Genomic DNA, 9948 nt, shown 5'->3' with positions numbered 1-9948 from the left:
TACCAAATGTTACACATTCATTTTGGTGTATACTACTGATTCCATGCAAGTCAAAAAACAAAGGGGATTGTAAATAGAATGGCATATATATTTTTACTTAATGTGGATGAGCCAAAATAGATTTACTGGCTGAAGAAAAAGTTTCCTAAAGAGGCAGAGTTCCCTATTTGAAGTAGCTAAAACCATCAAAATAACTTTTAAATTAACCTTTCTGTTGGTTTTTCTAGTGTATACCTCACTGTAGTACTTAGATGTTAGATAAGCAATTAATAGTTGCATTGAAATTGACCATAAACGACACTTCTCTCCTACTCGTTTCAGCTATTCTAACACAATTTTTTCCCTTCTTCCCCTTTTTTAAAACTGTTAACACTAGATATTCTACCTTCATTCTACATGAGGAACTCCTATTAAAGTCAGTGCCAAACATATACAGAAAAGAGGATATAGACCTAAATTTTAGGACTCTTCCATTGCATGGTCGTAACTTCCACTGACTTCATTGGGAGTTGTCTGCTTGCCTTTAAGAGCAGAAGAGTAACCATCCGATTCTGAAAAATATGTCTCTCTGTCATGAATTCACTTAGATTTTCAATCTGAAGAGAGGTTTTATGTTCTTAATTTGTGGTTCTTTCAAATATCTGGCATATGGCATCAATTGGAGTCAGATTCCCGTTAAAATTAATGGGAAGGTCTACATGAAAATCAGTAATGGGATATGGAATTGAGCATCTTTTCCTTTTGGGATAAGATTTGAAAAGTAATAATATTTTATTACAAACTGCATATAAGTAAGTGGTGTAACTAAAAAAAAATCAACATTAATTGAATGTCCTATTCAATATTTAGTGAGTCAGGAATTAGGTAGTTTTTGTGACTGCAGCCACCAGCCTTGTATTTGGCTTGGGCTATCTGAACAGCCTTACTTGCATCCCATGCAGTTTCTCAGTTTATAATCTTAACAAAACAATCTTGCATCATCATTAAAACTGAAATCCTAACCCAAACTCAGGTTTGTGAAATAATTGTTACTCCAAAATATGTACAATCCTGAATATTTGGGTTTCAGGCAGATTTGTGAACGGATGAAAATACTGCAATTGTAAAAGTTTTACCAAGAAAACATTGAAATAACACTTTTTTAAAGCTATAATCAATCTACCCTCATACTGTCACACGAGGAAGATATTGTATACAGCAGCATTATGTCATATAACTGTAGACATGAAACTAAGGGCTAGATTCATGAAATGGAGTCAATATTTAACAATATTCAGTAATAATAATAATAACAATTCTTCTTCAAGTGCTTGTTCATGTCAATTCCAATGAGGTGTGTGTGTGCACGCACGTGCATGGTAGCCAGAAGTTTTTCCCCTAGCAGCATCCGTTGGGTGGGCCTGGATGCCCCCTGGAGTCGCACCTACATGGCCCTCAATGTAGAGCCCTGCCCCCTCAGTTCCTTCTTACTGCCAGTGACGGTTAGCTGGAACTTCCCTGTGCTCTTGTCTCAACAAGCGCGTTTAGCAGTTTCTTACATTGTTCTCCATTAGTTTTCCATTGTTCGTTAATAGTGAGTAGTTAGTAATTCATTAGTATTAGATAAGTTTCCTTTGGGGATGGGGGGAAATCCCCTCCTACGCTCTCCTGACGCCGGGGCATGCCGGGGTCTCTGGGCTTCAAAGCCTGCGAAGCCTGCAGCAAGTGTATGCCCAGAAGCGATCCTCACACCTCGTGTCTAAAGTGTTTAGGAGAGGGCCATCAGAAGGATCGTTGTGCCATTTGTAAGACCTTTCGGCTCAGGATTTTAAAAGAGAGAGAGCAGTGCCTGAAGGTCCTGTTGATGGAGGCAGCACTCTGCCCCCAGTCCAACCCTGGGTTGGCGGATCCTGCGCTAAGTACCTCCTCCTCAGTGCAGAGTGCTCCAGCACTGTCAGCATGAGCACCAGGGCTGGGTAAGGATAAGGACTCACGGCACCGTCCTGACTCCGCTCGCGGCTCACATGCCGCACACAGGTACTGTTCACCGGTGCCACAAAAAAAGACAAGGCCAGAGGGGTCGCTCTCCCCTTGCAAGGCCTAAGGAGCCTGACGCTGTTAGACCTGAGTCAGGCCACACTAATGCTGCTCCACCAGTGACGGTCACGCCAACTCCTGCCCGCGTAGAAGGGCGGTTGAATCCAGACCCTCCTCGCTCGCTGAGGCTGAGCCGTGAGCTGCACCCCCCTTCAACACTGGAGGCGTTTGAAGTGGCCTAAGTGACTGCTTCATCTCACATCACCGTTCTCGCCTCCCAGACGGGACAGGTCGATGGCAATGGTTGTTCCCCAGGATCCTTCAAGGGGAAAGCCCACTATGATGGCCCGCTGATCTCCAACCCCAGCGCACCACTCCCCAGCACCGGAGCACACCCAGCAGCCACCCTGAGCCCTGAGCCCTCAGCGTCAAAACTCGGTGCCTAAAAGTACCACTCCCCCTTTGGTTATTATTTTCAGACACTGCAGAGTCAGTGTCTGTCCTGGAGGAGTAGGAGCAGACGGTCCACATCAACTCGTGACCGGCACCCTTACCCGGCACCTTGGCCTGCCCAATGGCAACCCCTGGTGCAGTGGCCCTTTTGGACTCTCTGGGCTTTTCATCAAAGCCAAGGTCGCAGCCAAGGGTCTCATTCCAGGGCGACGTAGGTAGCCTCGGCTTTGTTTGTATCCCCGCCAGCATCGCCGGCACCGGTAGGCCCATTACCCCCCTGTGCTACCATCTCGATGCCTCCGGCACAGCCGGCACTGGATCTGGGGGTCCTGGCGTCACCGGCACCGGCGGGGGCAGGAGAGACCCCCGGAGCTCCTGGCTGCTGTGAGCGGCAGGGGGGACCCCGACAGCTCCTAGCCATGGCGGGCGGCAGGGAGGACCCCCAGAGCTCCCTGCCGCCGTGAGAGGCAGAGGGGACCCGCAGCTTGGAGCCGCCAGCGGAGGGGGGCCCTGGAGCTCCCCCCCTCACCCGCAGCTGCCCAGGCGACTCATCTTGTCATGGGTGTTTTTAGTGAAAGTCAAAGACAGGTCACAGGCTTCCGTCAATTTTTCATTATTGTCCGTGACCTGTCCCTGACTTTTATTAAAAATATCTGTGACAAAAACATAGCTTTAGCCATTGATAGTTTACAAAAATGCAAAATCTTTGAGAGCTCAAACAAGTTCCTTAATTCATTAAGGCAACCTGGGAGACACATACATTATTTTTAAAATAGGATTCATTGATTAACTTGCATGTCTGTGCAATGTTAATGACTCTAGTCTTTTTGTGACATACAAAACACATAACCTTAGCAGTAAAAAGGATTTTATGGCTATGCACCAGCCAGTCAACTTTTCAACTTTATTAAAAAAAAAAGGTGAATGTATCTAAAAATAGTAAATAAAATGTTTCTCTTGTGTGTGAGTGTGTGTGTATGTGTATACCATTTCCTTGATGAGTAGTTGACTGCTATATATTTCACATGACCATGGTATACTTACTCTAATACCAGACACTGCAGTTTGTGTATACAAGTATCCCAGCAGACAACATTCTTGGTGTGAAACACAAAGTAACCTTATTGCTATCACAAAAACACTCATTAAAATGAAGATGAACTGTGCTTTTTTCATGTTACTATTTCGGTTAAGACAGGGGTTCAATTCAACAAACAAGGTACATGGGCATGTAATGATTTTCCCACGGAATGTTGCATGGGAGTAGGACTGTATAATGAGTGCCCAATTTAAACACAAAATATTTGTGGGTTATGTTTGAGCAGTAGAATGTGGGCAGAATCAGGCGAACATGCAAATATATATAGGTCAATCAATATCAGTTTAGGGAAAGATCTCCTTTCACCCCACCCATATGCTAAAAAACTAGTCCTGTTAATAGCTGTAATTAGTGGAGGACTTTATTCAGTAAAAATGTGTTGCAGTTGCTATGTTATTGATGGCAGAAATAGAATCAATGTATTAGATAAATTACTGCTGTTTTTCATGCCTTCCCTATCTTCTGCTCAATATTTTATTAAGCAAACTTGTATTAGCTAATAGTTTTGAAACGCTATTCTGAGAATTACAAACACTGCAGATGAAAACATTGTAAAAATCTCAAGAAAAACATGATTATTTTGGACATTTTTTCCCCATTAGGTAGTGCAGAAAAGTACAAAAGTTAATCTTAATGTCCATATTGTGAATGATGGCTTTTCTGAAAGATAATTCATCTCTAGGTATTACTAAGTACCATATGTAGAACATATTGAGGCAGTAAGTGTTTATTTTAACCAGCATAATAAATAGCTGTGCAATAAGTCCCCATAAATGACCAGAATGCAAGTTAAATCTGCCTGCAGGCAGCTCTATTATCTTTCAAGCCATTTGAGAAAGTTTCCTTTTTAAATAAACCTACTTTGCTATAATCTTTTGAGCTCAGAATATCCTTGTCCACCATTTTGGCATGCACATCCTTCAGGGCATAATGGTAGCTATTTGTGACAGGGGAAAGGAGGCTTCAATGAATACCAAAACCACAGAATTAATGAGTTTTTAGTACAGTCTGAACTTTTTTTTTATGACTAAATTCCATAGAAACAGTAACACAGCATAATTCTTTATTGAACTGAGACCTAACATTAAGTAATGGTTTTACAAATCTTCTGGGAAATCATTTTTTGATATCTCGATTCACTCTTTAAAACTGGGTGCCCGTGGATGGCTCCACAGAGACGTTATCTGTTAGCCATACAAATTATAGTTAAAGTATGAAAAGTGCTGAGCAACTTTGCTGGACACCAGAGCTTCATATTTAAAATGACATGTTTATAGAGGTTGCTATTTTGTAACCAATGTAACCGTTTTGTAATGGGCAAGTTGTGCATTTTAAAATCATTGATGTCTAAATTATTAATTTCTATGAGGACATGTTTGCTTCTTATAAAATGACCTTGCTCCCCTTTGTTTATTTATTTATTGATAAATAATTCTAAAGACTGAGGATGTGTGACTATTCCAAGGTGGTTGGGTTTTTGGAGGGAGGAGGTGCGGGGAGTTGGTTTTTCGCTTTTAGTCATCATTGCATGTAATAAGACTATGTTTGCCAGTGTGGGAAGTTCATTCTAGGTAATACTTACTATTCGGAGGAAAATGTTTTTGCATATCCATTGGGGATAAATATCTTCTTTCATCTTGAACCCATTTAGTCTATCAACATGTGGTGTCGGGTGACCATTGCTCCACTGCATTAGATCAGCTGAGAGAATATGATGTATCTTTCTACTAAAAGAAAACAGTCCTCGATGCACTGCTAAGACACATAAATGTGTTTTCCATTAGGAGAAGAACTTTTTAAACTCACTGCCTGTTTTTTGTGCTGTGTAACTGCTGCTGTCCTGGTAATAATTTCACAGGAAGTTAAAAAAAATCCTAGTCAAGCTGTGGTTTTGCCCTATTCTTCCTCCTAACAGGTGAGAGGGCCATGAGGTATGGTCTGAAAGCCTGCACAGGCAAAGAATAATGCTCCAGATCCCAGCTCATCCTTGTAAAAATCCTGCCCCTTGTATTACTTTTCTGGTTCTCCAGTTACACTAGCTAACATGGCATCCTTAAGCAGCGTTGCCAAATGCAAGCATCCCCATCACGCATTTCCACAGCCCAGCTGAAATGCCAGGTATCCAGCTATGCTGCAGGAATGGCTTGCAACTAATGGCTGCTGTGGTGCCTACTGAGCTGCAGTCCTCTCTACCTCTCTTCTCCCATTGGTAGATCTAAGTGAAGAAGGAGCAGCAAATGGAGGTATCAAGAATACAAGGCAATACAGCCAACACGGGTCCCATGCTCATCTAGACACCTCAAACCAGCTAATTCCCACATACACACACAGCAGCCAAAGCACCCATTCATGTACCCTAGCACCTCCCAGCCACTCTCCAGCACAGTGGCTGCATCAGGGTGTGTTGATCAGAAGCTGAAGGTTATGGTTATAACCAAACTATGTAAATTGGCTGATTAACTTATTTGCATACAAAGGTCTCCATGGAGCACAACAGAACTTGTCAGCGATGGTTTACATTGAGTTTTTGGAGTACTTTTCCCATGATAAGAACATGATCAGTCTTTCCTTAAACCTGTTTACTACTGAACTAACTTGGGAGTAGAAGGTTACATTTTGTCAGGGAAATAACCCTCAATGAGGAGAGGAGTCTTTGAGGGTTTGTATACAATTTATTTGTTTACTGAGCCTGAGGGGGTAACCTTTGCAAATTCTATGCTGGTGACACACAGTTCATTCTGTGCAGGGTTTTTTGCAAAGGCAGTAGAGTGCATAATTAAGAAAAGCTGCATGGGGGAGGCATGAGTGCCTAAAAGTTGTGGAATGAAAACCCTACTGTAGATGTATGTAGTGTTGTTGTAACCATGTTGGTCTCGGGATATTAGAGATACAAAATGGGTGAGGTAATATTTTTCATTGGACCAACTTCTGTGGGTGAGAGACAAGCTTTTGAGCTTACGCAGAGCATCACAGTAAAATACAAGGTGGAACAGATTGTTTAGCATAAGCAGTTAAAACGTATTTCAAGGGACCATTAAAGGTGATGTGGCTCCTTACGGGGTGACAGAACTCGGGTGGGGAGGGGGAACCTCAGGAGGGGCTATAACCCCTCCAGTTTTAAAAGGGCTATGCCGTTCACTTTTTAACAAAAGAAACCTGCCTTAAGGGAGGGCAAGAGCAGCGCACCCACACCATCAACCGCATCAGCCCCTCCTCCGTCGAGGCAGCCTCCGACCTGCAGTCTGCAGCTGCATGGGCAGGCTTCTGTGTGTGGCTGCAGCTCCCGGCCCAGGCTCCACAGCTAGAAGGTGTCCCATTCTGAGCAGAGGGAGCCTGGCTCGGGGCAGGGAGTGTAGTTCCAGGACTGGAGATGGGGAAGGGATAGTTGTAGTTTGAGGGGGGAGCATTGCCCCCCAAAAAGAGGTGAGGCATTGGGGGGGGTGCATATGGGGTCACTGCCCTCTCCATTTCTGCATGCTCTAAGCTGCTCTGCTTGGCTCATGTTGGGGTTGGGGGGAGGAGGACAGGGAGAGGGGCAGTGGGAGAGGCAGTGGGGAAGGGAGACGGGATGGGGAAGAGAAGGAGATAGTGGAATAGGTACGGGGAGGGAAGCGGGATCCCAGCATAGGGTGTCCCCTTAGCAGCAGAAGCATCCGCAGCAGGAAGGCGGTGCAGAGGCACCAGAGCAGTAGCATCGTTGCAGCAGCTGGTGCTGGAATGGCCGAAGCTCCCGCACTCAGGTCGCCGCAGCTGCCCCTGCGGGTCCCGCATTAGGCTGGGCTGTCTCCCACCACTCCCCTCCACCCGAGCACCAGCAGCCCAGGTACCACTCCAAACAGGGGGAGAGAGCGAGTGAACCAGGGGAACTGGCTCAGCACACACGTGTCTCCACATGCACGCTGCCCCACCCAAATATAGTAGTCAAACTTTTGCCCTGGGGGCCAATCTTGGCTCTCGCTGCCCATTAAGCAATGTTTAAATCTGCGGTTCATACAAGCGGCCCCTCCCCCATGATAAGAATAGCCTACTGGGTCAGACCAATGGGACATCTAGCTCAGTATCCTGTCTTCCAACACTGTCCAATGCCAGGTTCAGAGGGGCTGAACAGAACAGGAAATCATCACATGATCCAACCTGGGTCACCCATTCCCAGCTTCTGGCAAACGGAGAGGGACACTCAGAGCGTGGTGGTGCACCCTACCCAGCCTCGCTGATAGCCATTGATGGACCTATCCTCCATGAACTTATCTCATTCTGTTTTGAACCCTGTTATAGTTTTGACCTCCACAACATCCCCAGCAATGAGTTCCACAGGTTAACTGTGCGTTTTGTGAAAAAATACTTCCTTACATTTGTTTTAGACCTGCTGCCTATTCATTTTATTGCGTTACCCCCTAGGAGTAAATAACATTTCCTTATTCACTTTCTCCACATGAGTCAAGATTTTATAGACTTCTAGCTTATCCCCCTTAGTTGTCTGTTTTCCAAGCTGAAAAGTCCCAGTCTTTTTAATCTCTCCTCATGTGGAAGCCGTTCCATACCCCTAATCATTTTTGTTGCCCTTTTCTTTACCTTTTCCAATTCCAATATATCTTTTTTGAGATGGGGTGACCAGATCTGCACAAAGTATTTAAGATGTGGGTGTGAAGTTCCCCTCTGGTGTTATCTAGACCGGTGATGTGTTCGGTCACTCCAATCCTTGACTCTGGGACCCAGCCTTACCCTGCTCTGCTGTGAGAACCCCCTCCCCCCGCCGGGCTATTCACGCACAGCCTCTGGCATGGAAGCTGCTCCTTGGATTGTGCAACCAAATGACACTAGCCAATATCTCCAGTCCCAGACACAAACCTAGGAACCTCCATCTTGCAGTATCTAGTTATGCTCACTGGATACTGCAAGCCTGTATGAGTTTGTCAATTTAACAAAGAAATTGATATGTACCAGGCTTGTTATCCTAAGGGGAGACTCTGACATGCTTCAAACCAAACACACTGCTTCAGGTAGGATAAACAAACAGATTTATTAACTACAAAAATAAATTTTAAGCGATTATAAGTCAAAGCATAGCAAGTCAGATTTGGTCAAATGAAATAAAAGCAAAATGCATTCTAAGCTGATCTTAACACTTTCAATGCCCTTGCAAACTTAGATGCTTCTCACCACAGGCTGGCTGATTGCTCTTCAGCCAGGCTTTCCCCTTTGATCAGCGCTTCAGTCGCTTGGTGTGTGATGTCTGTAGATGTAGGTGGAAGAGAGAGAGAGATCATGGCAAATGTCTCTCCCTTTTATCATGTTCTTTCTTCCCTTTTGGCTTTGCCCCCCACTTCAGAGTCAGATGAGCATTACCTTATTGCAGTTCCAAACTGACCAAAGGAAGGGTGGTGATTCCCTCAAGAGTCCAACAGATTCTTTTGTTGCTGCCTAGGCCAGCATCCTTTGTTCCTGTGAGGCTGGGCTGGGTTTGTCCCATACATGCCCTGATGAGGTGTGAACTGCCTCTCTGCTCTTGGAGAGTTTTTGCCTGGGCTTGTTTTAAGCTACGAGGATACATTTTCAGCCTCATAACTATATACATGAAATTATAACCTATAACCTTACTGTAACAATTACTATAACATCACTATAACAATCATGCTTGGTGCATCATGAGCCTTCTGAAGACACCCAACATAACAAACTTTACATTGGATACAACACAATCATTTTACAAGGATGAACATGGGGATGCTGGGTGTTCCCCCGAGGTACAGTGTGTCACAGTGGGCATACCATGGATTTATATAGAGGCATTCTAATATTTTCTGTCTTGTTATCTATCACTTTCCTAATGGTTCCTAACATTCTGTTAGCTTTTTTTTGACTGCCACTGCACATTGAGCAGATGTTTTCAGCGAACTATCCACAGTAACTCCAAGATCTCTTTCTTGGTAACAGCTAATTTAGACCCCCATAATTTTGTATGTATAGTGGTGATTATGTTTACCACTGGGCATTAAGTTGCATTTATTAACACTGAATTTTATCACCCAGTTTACTGAAATCCCTTTGTAACTCTTCGCAGTCTGCTTTGGACTTAACTATCATGAGTAATTTTGTATTGTCTGCAAATTTTGCCACCTCATCGTTTACCCCCTTTTCAGATCATTTATGAATATGTTGAACAACACAGGGCCCAGTACAGATCCCCAGGGGACACCACTATTTACTTCTCTCCATTCTGAAAACTGGCCATTTATTCCTACTCTTTGTTTCCTTCTTTTAACCAATTCATGAGAGGACCTTCCCTTTTATCCCATGAAGGCTTACTTTGCTTAAGAGTCTTTTGTGAGGGACCTTGTCAAATGCTTTCTGAAAGTCTAAGTACACTATATCCATTGGAT

This window comes from Trachemys scripta, chromosome 2 (assembly GCF_013100865.1).
Source record: "Trachemys scripta elegans isolate TJP31775 chromosome 2, CAS_Tse_1.0, whole genome shotgun sequence".
Classification (NCBI taxonomy): Eukaryota; Metazoa; Chordata; order Testudines; family Emydidae; genus Trachemys; species Trachemys scripta.
Note: the sequence above shows the minus strand (reverse complement) of the source record.